Here is a 14,468-nt window from a genome sequence, read left to right on the forward strand (position 1 = left end):
CCATGTATGATGTGAATGAAAAAGGTGCTAGAACTATAACATCCACACATTTGGACAGTCGCCAAAGCAGTTATTTGCTAAGCCATCTCAGGTTGTTTCAGGAAAAACATGACCTTGTTCCACTCTACACAAAATGAGAAAGAATTCAGGACTGACAAGTACAGCCATAAAGCCTCTCCCCACAAAATGACTGTATCAGCAGTGTTTCCTTGGTTTTGGGGGTACATTCCAGCATTCAAGCTGTTTAACTCAATGCATGCTTTTATCTTTATTCTACAACAATAATATGCAGAAGCCTGCTTGTTTCTTTTAGAAAAAGGTGATCAAGACCTCAGTTTTGGAGATTATTTAAAACCCCAAAACATTACGACATAATGTATAATCACACCTGCAATGAAATTATCACAATCTAGCTAAACTGAGAAGTATGAGGAGAAATTGGTTTTGGTTTTACTTCTGTACTGACAAAATTAAGTCAACTGCATTGTCTCAGGTCCTGACATTCTGACCCTCTTATTTGTCATTTGAATGAAAATTCTTATAGGCTTAGGATTCACATTCCTATTTTTTGCACATACTCATCCATTTCTGTTCCAAATCACACATTTCAGAAAATCAGCTATTCCCAGGAGAGCAAAATCCAGAAGGAAAAACAAGGGGACAATGGAATGTGGGTGACCTGTATAAGTAAAATCACAAAAGTGGCACCATATTAGGAGCTAGTTTGCAAGTCATGCACACCTATGGAAAAGCTGGGACAGCTCATCCTGTACCAACTCCCAATGAATGAAAACAGAAGTCAATTTCCAAACTCAACAAACACTCTGTATATTTCCCTTATATTCAACCCTGTGTTTAAACCTATAGTTAAAAAAAAAAAAAGAAAAATTGCCTACAGCTAGGAAAATAAGAAAAAGAAGGGCCTCATATCAATCTCCTTTGTCACATTTTTGGCTCTGTCCCATGGTCAACTGACCTACCTTTCTCTTTCCTTCCAAATGCCTTTTATATCACCTGGCTTCATATGGGCACAGGTGTTTTTGTTTGTAATTTTGATTCTTTTCATTCTCTACAGTTCATATCAATTACAAAAATGTGGGCAAAATATGTTTCCTGTAACTACCTTCATGCTGCTTATTGGGAAAATACTCAAGCATATAATACACATTTTAAAACTATACTTTTTTCTGTAATCTTTCAAGAGAACCACTAGAACTAATCTTACCCCAAAGAAGAGAATAAAGCCTGTGTGAGACCACTTCAGGCTCCACAAATATCAAAGAGAATAAACCAGGAAGTGAAACAGATACAGTATTTGTAATTCCATTATTGAGAGGCAGACAGGAAAGATTTAAATAATTTATTTTTCTTTTCACATCGGAAAAAATAAGCATGGCAACAAAGCCCAATTTAAGATATCCTGGAAAATACGAGGATCATTTAGTAAAGTACAGTTATAGCCATGAAATTATACTGGAGTTACTTTTGTGCCCTTAAAAGCAATTAGTTCTCTAAAATCATAAGCTCTTACCATTTTAAAGGACCTCTTAGTTAGGCCTATATCCCTGTTACTTGCCAATATAAGGCTTACAGCACAACTCAGTAATTTTGTTTATGCTTGAAGGGAATTGGCACGCATTCACAGGCAATTTATTACAATATAATCCTTACATTCAGAATAAATTGTAAATGAATTTTTATGAGCATTCCTAAACAAGGAAATTCATGCAGGAATCTAAAGATGTTTTGTAAGGAAACCTCTTTCATTGTCTAAACAAACCACCAACAAAGACCCAGGAAGACAAAGCAGATAAAACTGGTCTCAAGAGAAGCTGGGGGAGAGAGAGAGGAGGAAGCAGGAAGGGCTGAGGAGAGCAGCATAAGCAAAGTGGGCCAGCATTCAAGGATTCTGAGGAATACAGGTCTGTTCAGAAACAAAACATCAGAGAGATGCTTAATGGCAAGAAGATAGGAGAGAGGGAGGCCTCAAGGATGCTGCGAGGAATGGACCATCTGGGTTTAGCTCAGGCTCAGCATACGGAAAGTGGCATTTGCAAACGGCTTCAAAAGTGGTGGCTGGGATTTCACTTACGGCCAAAGGAGCTAAAACACAGTACTGCACATGCCTCTGCACATGAGGCAAACCTGCTCTGAGAAATTCCTTTTAGGAGGCAGGCAGGGTGTGCCACAGCAGGAGCAAAGGGATGTGCAGATGTGCCCTGATCCAGCTGTTTCCTCCACACCCCCTCCCCACAGACCAACTGCGCAAAGAGGGCCGCAGAGAAGCCCATTCCCACCTCAGCAAAAGAAGAGAGGCTAAAAAGTGCACCCAGTGGCAATCCTAACTTTTTATCTTCCAGGGCAACAACTAAAGCTGTGAGTCTACAATGTGTCCTTCCCTATCAAATTCCTTCTTCTAAGCAAATATTCCTGGGAAGTACCTGTTCCAGGGTTGCAACAGCTGAACTGTCTGCAGAAGAGTACTGCAGACCCATGCCAACCTGTACTCTGTTACCTACGCTAACGAGCACTTCCAAAGGCTTCTCGTCCTACGACCAAGCAAGGAACTCACTAAACAAAACAAAATTACATTAATATACTCCTTCTCTCCTCATTTTTCTTGGGTAGTTCTTATATGTCAGTAGGCAACCAGGCAAGCAGGAAGCAGCTCAGGATCACAGATTTTCTTTTTCTCTCTCACCCTCTGTTGCTACATCTGTTTTCTGAACATCAGTGGAAAAGACATAAAAATGTGTCTTTTTTTTTTCAGGCCACTGCAAAGCTTTGCTGGTACTTGTATGCATAGGTATATCTCTTCACCTACAAATTACAATTACAGATGTAGAGCTACCAGTCTGGATATACAGATGTGTTCGTGTGCAAATGGGGAAGGCAACCTACCACAGGGTTCACCTGTCCACAAGCTATGAGCTCCAGGGCTTGAACACAAAACCAAAACTTCCATGAAAAGGATTTGAAAGAGCTTTTGTTTTGTTCCAGGTGAGGGGTGGGGGGGCAAAAGAGAACATAATAGAAACCAAACAACAGAGGGAAAACAGACACAAAACAAACACTGGAAAATAAGGAAAAAAGAACTCCAAAACATGGAAATGAAATATTGATCATTTAACAGAAACAACCATTCCAAATGAAAAACAAAACCTAAAAAATCCATCTCACATGTATTTTGTTATTATTTGATCACAGTTTCCCACATGTAGTCCTTGTTTCTCATTTCCGCTACCAGCATTCCATTTTTTTGTTATTTACTCTTAAATGTGATTTTTTTGGGGGTAAGCAGTCTCCATTCCAGGTGGGTACCTAGGTAGAGAGGGCATGAAAACTTAATACTATCAGGAGAGACTGCTGTCATATTTAAAGGCAGCAAGAGGGATTGTACAAGTCTGGTCAGAAAGAGAACTATGACAGTCACTACTTGCTCTGCAGCTGAAAAGAAAAAGTGCTGCTAGCAAAATGACAAAAAAAAGAAAAAGAAAACCAAAAGAGCTCTTGCCAACTTTACTCTAAATTACACTCATCAAAGAGTATGCTGATGGAGTCTGCAAGAATTCTGGTATTTCTATATTAAACACAGGTAGTAAAATAAAAATAAAAAAGTCTGTTTTTAGATTTGCAAATTATCTAGTTGATGCCTCTTAATACAAATTATTTAGGAAAATTCTTTGTTTTCCTCCCTAACCAACATTCCCTTATTTATCAACATCTTAAAAACATGAAAGATATTGGTTTCTAAGTTAGCACGCAGTGCCCTACGTGGTTTTTCAGCCGATAACATTTTCCATGATGATTGTTCTAAAAAAAAATCAGTCTATTTTGAAAGAAATTGATCCATCGTGTGAAACACCATAAATCTGGCTTTTCAACATCATTGCATCACTAGTATTAGCCATAACACTTACTCTGCATTCCCAAACAAAATACTTCAGTGAGGGCTAACTGCTAGCAAAAAATGCAAGTAAGAATGACATTGTACTTTTAACTTTCCCCATGAATCTAGAGGTTCTATCCCCACCTTTAACTTCAGACATATTCCTTTGCATAAACAGGGAAAAAATAGCACCCATTTGTAATACTAAGTAGCTACAATTACAGACCCCAGTAATAATCAAGGAAAATGAAATACAATACTTCACATACAGCACATTAAACCTGAAGTAAGGCACAATCCATATGCAGATGCTTCTATAAATATGAATTCATATTTTCTTTTGCCACTGTGTACGGAAAAACAAGGGCAATGTTAAAGCACTCATGAGTATTGCTATCCATGATTAGTTACAGGACCGAGCTCCTCATGCTAGACAGCTGTACTTCCCATTATGAGACACATCTACAAATGAGTACCATATGTTCTTATACAATATAATACGTACACAGGGAAATAAAAAACATTTGCTGCCTGCAATATTAAGTCATATATGAAAACTCCATTTCAATTAAACTGAAAGTAGCATATTATGACAGTGACCTAAGCCTGCAATTTGGGGGAAAGGGCAGGCAGTGGGTGGGTGGAGGAAGGGAAGGCACCCTGAATGGGCCTGACATTGGTGCACACAGCAGAGACATTTCCAGGCAGCAAAGGGAACCAGGTGTGAGGCAAGCCAGAGCAGAAGCTGCAGGGTAGCCCATGAATCCTTCACGCCCTGCTTCCCAGCTGCACTGCCTGACCACTCTGTCCTGTCCTCAGCCCTGGGCAGCATCCTGCTGTCTTTCCAGCACCGAAGTGAGCGCCCATACACCCTAAAAAATAGGGAACCTGTACACAGCAACAGCAAAGAGAGGTGATGAGGGGACTGAACATCCCTGGGCCAGAGCTGAGTGACAAATACATCCTCTGAGCTCAGGCAGGGTGACACAGTTAAGTCCCTTCCTACCAGAGGTATTAAAGTAAACTCCTTTTTAATACCGTCTGCACTGAAAATGCACACTTGCAAGTCTTAAAATTTTATGTGGATACAAGAAATACTTGATCATATAAGTAGCCAATTCTATCTCAGAGGATAAAGAATAATTCCTTTGCCAAAATAAAGCACCTGGACAAAGTCATTTGTAAAGAACTATAGAAGTGCTGACAGACTGACACAGAAATGGAATTACACACTTGTAAGCATGAAAATGGTCTAAAATCTACAATGAAAGTCAACAGAGCAATAGCAATTGATGTAGAAACTCTGTAACAGGAAATTTACAACACATTTTAACATAAAGATGAAAAGGAGACTTTCAAAGAAGGACAAATGCCCATATACCTAAATTATACTATTTTCTCAATTCTCAGTTCCCTAAATGCAAAACTTGTGTGTGTGCTTTACAGTTTCTGCCACCCTTGTTGAGTGTTTGCACCAGACGTGCTCTAATCTCCTTCATCTTTGAAGGTCAGGAAGGTCCAGTGAAGAATTTCAGGATATTTTCATTGACTGTGCCCTCTAGGCAACTGACTAAATTTTCTTTTTTTTGTTGTCTCATGGCGCCTCACTGGGAAGTAAATCAGAATTATTTGTACAATGCCCTCTCAGAATAAACATGACCTTTACTACCAGTATGTACATTACTGTTTTAAACAATGACATAATGAAGCTGCCTCTTCATCAAGAGTGCCAAAGCAGTGCTTTGGCTCCAGTTCCTCCTTTGTCACACAAGCTTCACTCCTGTGCAACCTCAGAGTGCCCCAAATCCAAGCCACCTCACCCTACACAAGGCCAACACTTCTCTGAGCAGCCTAAATCCACGCCCCGACCAACCATATGCCAGGCCCTGGGATCTCCCCATCCTTACTGGCAGGCTCCATCCACCAAGTCAGCACAAACAGTAAGGCAGTCAGCCTGTTGTACATCCAGTCCAATCCAGGGGAAGGGCAAAGGTGTCTCTTTACTAGGAGATTAAATGGGAAATTGCTACCAGGACTCACAGAGGATCACGTGGTGACACTGAGCAGAGCCAACTAAACGTGCAACTGAATCATGCCACCAGCCCAGTGCAAAAGTTAATTCTCTGAGGCCACAGCAGAGAACAATTCTTTATTCAGAGATAGTGATGGGGTCGACATTCATGGGAGCAGCATCAGCATCACCTCAGAACTGCGCCTCCAGCCAACAGCTAGGTTTTCTTCCCCCAGCAGACATCCAAAGTAACACAGTCATCTTTTGAGTAGTTAAGTTACTTCCCAGAAAATACTGCTCTATGATCTTGACACAGTAGAAGACTTGAGTTCCCAGAACTGTATAAAGGATTTAGGATGGATCTTGTAATTAGCTTTTCCTTGATCCCATTTAATCCCAGAGGTAATTAGTATCCTAATGCATCCTACTGCAAGGCATCCTTTAAGGGAACCACAGTATACAGGGTCACATCTGTCCACTAGTCTGCCATAACTAGATATGCCAGGCACCCTGCCCTTCTTCCAAACTATCAAGCCAGAAAATCAGAGGCCAGCAGACCCTCATGTACCTGGCTGAAGGAACATGCAAGACGTGGTCCTCATATCTCCTTAACTTTAACAATTTCCTCAGAGTTATGACGAGCCCACTCAGGCAGATAAGCAGGCAAACTCCCACCTGCACAGCAGCAGTGCGTTGGTGACAAACATGCAAAGCAGATGTTCTGAGAAAGCAAAACCTGTGGCATGAGGGATCTTCTGTAATGGAAAATCACAAAGCAATATCCTCTTCTGCTCTTAGGGTGACAAGCTTCCTCCTTAAGAAACTAAATAGATATGAATCTCCTGTTAGCAGCCTGGAACAGCTGAACATGCCATGACAACTCACTGTAGTCCCACTCTCACATTCTTCTCTGATGGCAGCCAGCTGGAAGCAAACTGGATGACACACAGACTCACAAAGCTTGAAAAGCTTTTGGTGATAGTGGATTTCCTGAGGTAAAACTGCCAAGTAATTGTTTGACCCAGGCAGACTGCTATCAGTGATGGATACATCCTACTAAGGGATCAGGAAAAAGACCTGGGAAACTCATGCTCTACACCTCCAGAGCTAGTGAGGTCAGCTATAGGGCAGCTCACATATCACTAAATTAAAGTCTTTTTCTTGAAGATGACAAGGAATGTTGGGACTTATTTTAAGTTGTTTCCTTGTTTAAAGTACTAGCAATGGTTTCTTGTGAGAGCAGCAGCTTGAAATGGGACAAAGGTTCATCTCTGGCCAGCTAACAACAAGGCACACAACCAAAGTAATAGTTAACAATAAAACTCAAAGCTTTAAAATACTACAATTCCCTTACTAGCTACTGTGAAAAGTATTCATTCTACTTGCAAAAGTATCTTATGCTTTTAGGATGTTTACCCAAAAAGTTTCAATTTTCTACCTTAAATAAAAAAAATCTAACTTCATACTAATATTTTGCCTCAGATCAATTTCATCAGTCTCCAGAGAAGTCTTGCTATAACTTAAACTACAAGCAAGTGACTAAAAGTTCTTAACACCAGACAGAAAATCCTTCCATAAGGATGCAAAGACTATACTGGCATAAATGTATCTTTCAATTAAAAAATAAGTAATACATAAAAAAAAAAAAAAGGAAGGATAAGTACAAAACATGTTTAGCAATTCCAGAGTCCTTCAAAAGTAAGGTAATGTGAACTGAAATAGAAACAGAGAATACTTTCTCATGTCAACAGTGGGGTGGTATAATGGAGTAAAAACACAATGGAAAACACAAGTGATGCACAATACAGTTGATCATCACCCACTGACCAATGACCAGCAGTGATCAGCCCCTCCTGGCCAATTACTCCCAGTTTATGTACTGAACATGACACTCTGCGCTATGGAATATCCCTTTGGCCAGTTCAGGTCAGCTGTCCTGGCTGCACTCCCTCCCAGCTTCTTATGCACCTGCTCGCTGGCAGAGCACAGGAAACTGAAAAGCCCTTGACTTACAGTAAGTACTACTGAGCAACAACTAAAATATCAGTGTGTTATTGACATTATTCTTGTACTGATTCTAAAACACAGCACTGTGTCAGCCACTAAGAGGAAAAATCAACTCTCCCAGCTGAAACCAGGACAGCAGATGTAACCTTGATTCTTCTATTAATAAGAACAGTATCTCTTCCTAGTGATTTGTGCAAGATAATCTACCTGAAGAAATATTTCTTAACTATTGAAGCTCCTTTGGAACAAAATTGAATTACATTTTTACACTTTTTATATTTTTATACTTTTTACATTTTCATATTTATGTGACAACCTGAAGGGTGAGAAAGAAATAGGGGCTCAAAAAACCTCAGGAGACTAACATAATAGAGCATGATAAAAAAGGTACCAACCAACTTTGTCCAGAATCAGAGGCTGTGCACCTGTATCCACACCCTGCCACACAAAGGGGGTAAAAATTAAATCAGAAAGCTAAAGACCAAGGTAGGATGAAGGGAAGGTTTCTCAGCCTAGGCTCAAATTCATAGGAATACAGCTACATAGCCGTCTGATGGGGTGATGCTGGTGCTGGGCTACAGTCTGAGCACAGTGCAGTGGAGATGTGCCATCACCCAGCACAGCCTAGTAATCTGTTTTCCAGGAGGAAACCCAGCATTCATTCAACTCCTGTTGCTAAAAGACAGCCAAGAATCTGGCTCCCACAAACTTTTACACACAAGCTGAGATTACAGTACTCTGTTTGAAAGGTTTGAAAAAACTGTCATTTAAGGTTGCTTATGCTGGGTGCTTTGTCACCCCACTTCATCTTGTTCCATCCTGTCCCATGCCCCACTTCTTGCTGGCACAGCCCCATGCTGACCAACAGCGTGGCTCCAGATGCATTTTTTCACCCTAGCTAACTTTCACCTGCTAACTAACTTGATCTCAGTAAGCAACTTCTGCAATACCATACAACCAAAGCTCAATTTATGCCTGATCTGAATGCCAGAGATTAAGTTTACACATATATTTGAAATAAAGAGAAATTTTAACAAGCTATACTGCGGTCTGTGTTTACTGAGATCTATATCAAATAGTTCTGCAAAGAGACATGAGCAAAAATATGTAAGTTAATGTTTTCCTTATATTCCCTAATACAGGATGACAAACCTTTCTGAAATTATCTCTTCAGAAACTCAAGCAAGACCAAAAAAATCTAAACACTGTGACAAATCACATGAATTTTAATACCATACATCTTCATAAGCTGTTTTCTAATTTCAAGTCAAAAGAGCCAAATACCAGCTTTCACAGCATGAAGCTCATCGCTTCCCATAGATTTTCATAAGCAGCTCCTACTTAGTAGGAGAAAAAAAATATTCTGTGTTAGTTTGTTCTTGTATGTACCATCCACAGTAAGGATTTCAAACAAATACAGTCCCTTAGCTTTCACCTCAAAGAAAAACAAGCATCAGTGTAAATACCCTTTTCAGAAAATGGAAGACAGGCACTGGACAGATGCTTGGACATTTTCATTAGTACATAATATTATGAATTCTTTATATTTGTAAAATATCCTGGATATTTAATATCTTAGTTTTTTTTACTCTTAAACCAGCAAATATGACTGAAGTTTAAAGTTAGGTTGTGTTTCCTATAGTTAATCATGCAAGCTATTCTGATTATACCGGGAATAAGACATTCCCAATAATGTTTTCATGCACTACCTTGGGCACTAAGAAACCAAAGCAATCTCTCCAGTGCAAAGTTCAGAGCAAAGAAAGGTGTGTTTAAACAAAGCACAGATCAACAAGCTTTTAAGAGCTTATCAGTGGATGACCAACCATAATTTAGAAACTGCATTTTTATTTACCTCATTAGAGTCTGTGCGAATCCAAGCTGGGCTTTGGTTTCTTTTGGTGAGGCAGGCTGCACGTGACACGTGCAGACCACGAGGGAAAGGCAGGTTATCAGCAGCTCTGCAGGAAGAGTGCAGGTGCTCCCTCCAGTGCAACACACCTGTATTCCAAGGATCTGTTCTCACATCAGAGCCTGCCTTTTGCAGGCAAAGGCCATGCACATGACTGAATCACTGAACAGCATGAGTCAGGACTAAATGAGCTGGAGATGAAGCCTACACCAGCTTTAGAGTGGTTGGTAAAGGACAAGTTGTACCTGAACTGATTAAAAACCTGCCAGTACAAAGTTAAGCCATCAAGTATCTTTTCAACAAAACTGAACCAATGGAGCTAAATTATTTCAGATGACCCTCTCACAGGATGAGGCCACAGCCACTACTAGGACTCATAAAAATGAGGTAACTTGTCAAATCACAGCACCACAGTGAGCACATTAAGCTGGCACAGATGTAGGCTACTGCCAGAGGATTCTGTCAAACCCTCCGTTCCTGAGAGTTTCTTTCACTCCCCTTGTGCCAACACCATCACTGATGCAGTAACTTGCTGAGTTAGATTAAGGAACTAATCTGCCCAAAAACAACACTTGCAAAAAATATTGCTTTCAGTTGAATTTTTTGTTAATGCAGCTCAACCTACTTCAGTCAATTCAGAAATGCCAGTCAGGGTAATAAGAATATTAGGAAGGTGTAAGTGAGAGATGGAAAGAAACTCTACTCTCAGTGGTGCTCCCCACACTTTTCAGAACCCATTTATCTCAGCCTACTGCACTATCTCAGCCATGACCTGCACCCACCATCAGTGCATATCAAAACTTCTGCTGGTTCAGAACAAGCCTTAGGAAACACTCTGAGAGGAAAAAAAAAAGTTTCATTAATATTATCTCTTTTCAACAGAACATGAAGACATTCCTCAAGTCTACCTGAAATGCAGGCTTCTCAGGAGACGATAACACAGGCAAGCCACCCAAATGAGTTTAGCAGGAAATTAAAACCATATAAAACTGGATGGAGTTAGAATGATGCTGGTAACCACTCCCACAATGATAACACCATTATCAGTATTCCCTTACCTGGGAATTCCCTTATCTGGGCAAGGACAAGCAGGCTGAGAGGCTTCAGAAGCTACACTATGGATCTGTAGGACCTCTCATCCTCTTAGCAACTGCTGAGACAGAAAGCATCTTCCACAGGCCTGTGGTAACCATAGCTCTGGTGTCCTGGTGTGACTGGCCACTGAGACATAGCTGTGTGTGTGTGACAGCAGTGACAGAGCTTCCTCTCTGTTCAGTAGCCAAAGCTTCTTGTTTCAAGCCTCTTGCTTTGAATCTGGAATCACAGACTCTACAGCTACAACCACAATTACTACATGAATTCTTGGGCTACCTCAAGCCTACAAGAACTTTTTGCTTAATTTGTGCAGCTCAAAATTTAACCTTGCCCTTTCTTAATCCAGAGCAAAGCTCCCTGTTATCTCTGGATACAGTATACTCCTGGACCTTGCAGATGTATCATATTAAAGGCAAAGAATTACTGACAGAGATGATACTTCACCAGTACCCTTGAGTCCCAACATTGTTCTAACAAAACAACAACATAAAAATCTGCTAAAAACCATCAACTGATTAAAAACACTAAAAATTGAGCAATGTACCTTACTAAAAACATATTGCTAAACATTGATCAAGCAATTCTCACACTTCATCTTAATTATTTTTCTTTTTTTCAATTAGGGATATGAATTCAAAATATTTGACTTCCCTAAGCCAGAGTAAAACTTGTTGGGGTGGTTTAGGGACTGCTGGACTGGCAGAAAAAGGAGTTGCAGGAGTGATAAATGAAAATTTGTACTGATGCTAAATCAAGCAAAAGTGCTAACTGTTCTGCTGCAGTTGGACAGTGAGTATGCATGACAATGTATTTATTTATTTATTTATTGAAGACAATGTTATTCTTACTTTGTTGCCTTCTCGTGTATGCTGTACTTTCAACCACTATTCTAAGTACACTAAGAACATCCAGATTTGCTCCTCCTCAAATACTTCACTGCAAATACTTCACCCCAAGTGCTTTTAAGTTCCCCCAAGCATACTGGGGGCCCTATAGAGGAAACATTTTAACACTTTTTTATTGTCATCTTTTGGCCTAAGAAGTTTCCCTAGGAAAGAAGGCTGTTGTAGAAAGGTGACAGATAAAACATCTGAAATTATCAAGAAATCATTTCTAGTCTAACAGGATTGTGATGCCGTATCAGGGAGGGTAGGGAACAGTCACAGAACAAGAGAGAATATTGAGCAGCTTACCCTCACATGAAAATATGACCAGGTACATAAGTGTATCTGTGCATGCTTTTATTCTGCTGTAATACAAGACAGCTAGCCCAAAACAATAACCAAAGAATAAGTTCTTAGCTTCAACTTTTTTGGGAGTACAGAAGTGCCTATCCCATACTCTGCTCATGAAAAATGACAGCTAAAATTGTACTTAAGGAATTAATCAAGACTCTCTATTTCTTACACATCCAAATACTAAAAAACAACACCCCCCTCTTTTTTTTTTTCCTATTTATTTGGCTCTAAGTATTTAAATTCCGTGCCTGAACATCATTACTTTGAAACCACAACTATAAGGCTGAGGCGGGCTCATTGCGAAACCAGCAGCCTTCACAAAACAGCCTGTTGGCACATTGCAAGTACTCAAAGCTTATGAGCAGGGTATTTTTCTTCCCCTGGCAAAGCAGATTTACTGAGGAGTCTGGAATGACAGTCAGTGAGTCATGCATAGCCAAATCTGCAACACCACTCACAGCGGGGACCTCGCTGTATCACTTACTGTAATTACAGCCTCCCTTCAGCTGTAGCATTTCAGAGACAAAAAAAAAATAAGGCACACTTTTAGTAATTCCAATGAAAAAAAGCACCCACAATAGAGAAGGGTGCTGGCACTGCAAATGTTACCCAAACATGTAGGAGTAACCTTTTAAAGCCTTACAGCTTTCAGCTCCTGCTTCACTAGTGCCAGTTACAAAACAAGAGTAAAATATTGGCAATAATAATAGTTTATAATTTTTTTCCTAGGGCCAATATCAGCAGACTCAAAATGCCATTAGTCTTACCCAAAAACAAATTTAACAATTCTGCTCATCAAAGAGAAAGAACTTTGAGAACAATTAACTATTCCACTATGCCACACTTAGAACGCTGGAGTTCAGATTTACACAGCTCCTCTGGCACTTTGCTGACCAGTTCCATTCCGGTTTTGCATAAAGTCTACATGTTTACAACAGCACATCTAGTAATATATCGCATTATGCTCAGTATCATCCAGATTTGCACACACTCAAGCAAAAAAAGAGAAAGCACATAATTAAAACATACAAAAGGCCTTTATGTTTCCTATTCCTAACAGTTAGAAAACCATGACATCTCATACTCCATATGCTGTTAAAATAAAAAAGAAAGCTTGTATACAGGCCCTGATTTCCCTCTTTTATGGTATGTCATTCTATTGATTGAGCAGAGTTACTCTTGTGTGTATGTATTTAAGGGTCTGTCTGACACAAGATAGAACTCAATAGATTGTTTGCCCTGATAGTGAAGGACATTAAATCAAATCCACACCCACAACATAAAATAATCTAAGTCACCTATGGAACTGGGCTTGTTGAAATAACGTTTTATCATCCTGACAGCTGCTGAATGGGTGTCTAAGTGCAAGAAACAGTGACCATGTCTACACAATGAGGACTGCACTGAAAGAGCTTCAGCAGAGCTAGGATTACATCCAAAAATTACATCCAAATTGAATTCACCGAGATTCTTACAAAAACAAGATGACACGACTGCAGTATACACAATTGGCTAAAGTGGTAATCTGCTGCAAGGAAGTGATTTTACCTGTATTGGTGACACTCATGAGACTGACACTGAAGTACTGCATGTAATTCATGCTGGGGGGTGAAGGAAAAGCAAAGTAGGAGGGCAAATGTATAGATGGGTGCTAAAATGATGAAGAAAAGGATCACAAAAAAGATTTTCAGACTGAAGAAACAAAGGCTCAAAGAGAATCATTTGCTCCACCCACCAAGACAAAATTGAGTGGAAAGCTGACCATAGGTATAGGAGGGCTTTTTAATGGGTTGGCAAGACATAGCAAGAACCAAATGCAGGAGCAAGATGAATTCAAAGGAGAAATAAGCTGCAAACCGGAAGATGGAGAACACCATGAAGCAGGAATCCAGAATCAAGGAAGCAGGAAATGTTGGGATACCACATCTTGCGGTCAGTAGATCAAATTACTGGGATTAATACATCAGTAACCAAGCAACACATTAAGGGTCTGCCATATAGTCCATACTTACACATGCATGAAGTACAAAAGCAATTCTAAATAAAGCAACTTTGTGCCTTGCTGCCTGTCAGCTCTACCTGAAGATGTTGGTAAGCACTGGACAACGAACTTTGTTCAAATTAGCAGGCAAACCCAAGGCAGGAAAGATTTTTCTAATGCATTCAGACAAAGACAGTGCTCATGCAAAACCTGTAGCAGATAAAAAGACTGTGATGGTTTAGTAAAGTCAGCTGTAGTGGGACAGATCTTTGCTCTGCAGATAGTTCTTTCTGCTTCTATAGAAGCAAAACAACACATGGAAGGTACTGTGCGGG

At 40.0% G+C, this 14,468-nt stretch overlaps 1 protein-coding gene across 3 annotated transcripts in view; it reads right to left on the reverse strand.

Annotated features, from left to right (window-relative positions):
* Positions 1-14,468, reverse strand: part of ARHGAP18 (Rho GTPase activating protein 18) — a 93,653-nt gene that overhangs the window by 48,244 nt on the left and 30,941 nt on the right. The gene's annotated exons all lie outside the window — the stretch shown is intronic.

Source organism: Motacilla alba, chromosome 3, assembly GCF_015832195.1.
Source record: "Motacilla alba alba isolate MOTALB_02 chromosome 3, Motacilla_alba_V1.0_pri, whole genome shotgun sequence".
In the NCBI taxonomy this organism is placed as follows: Eukaryota; Metazoa; Chordata; class Aves; order Passeriformes; family Motacillidae; genus Motacilla; species Motacilla alba.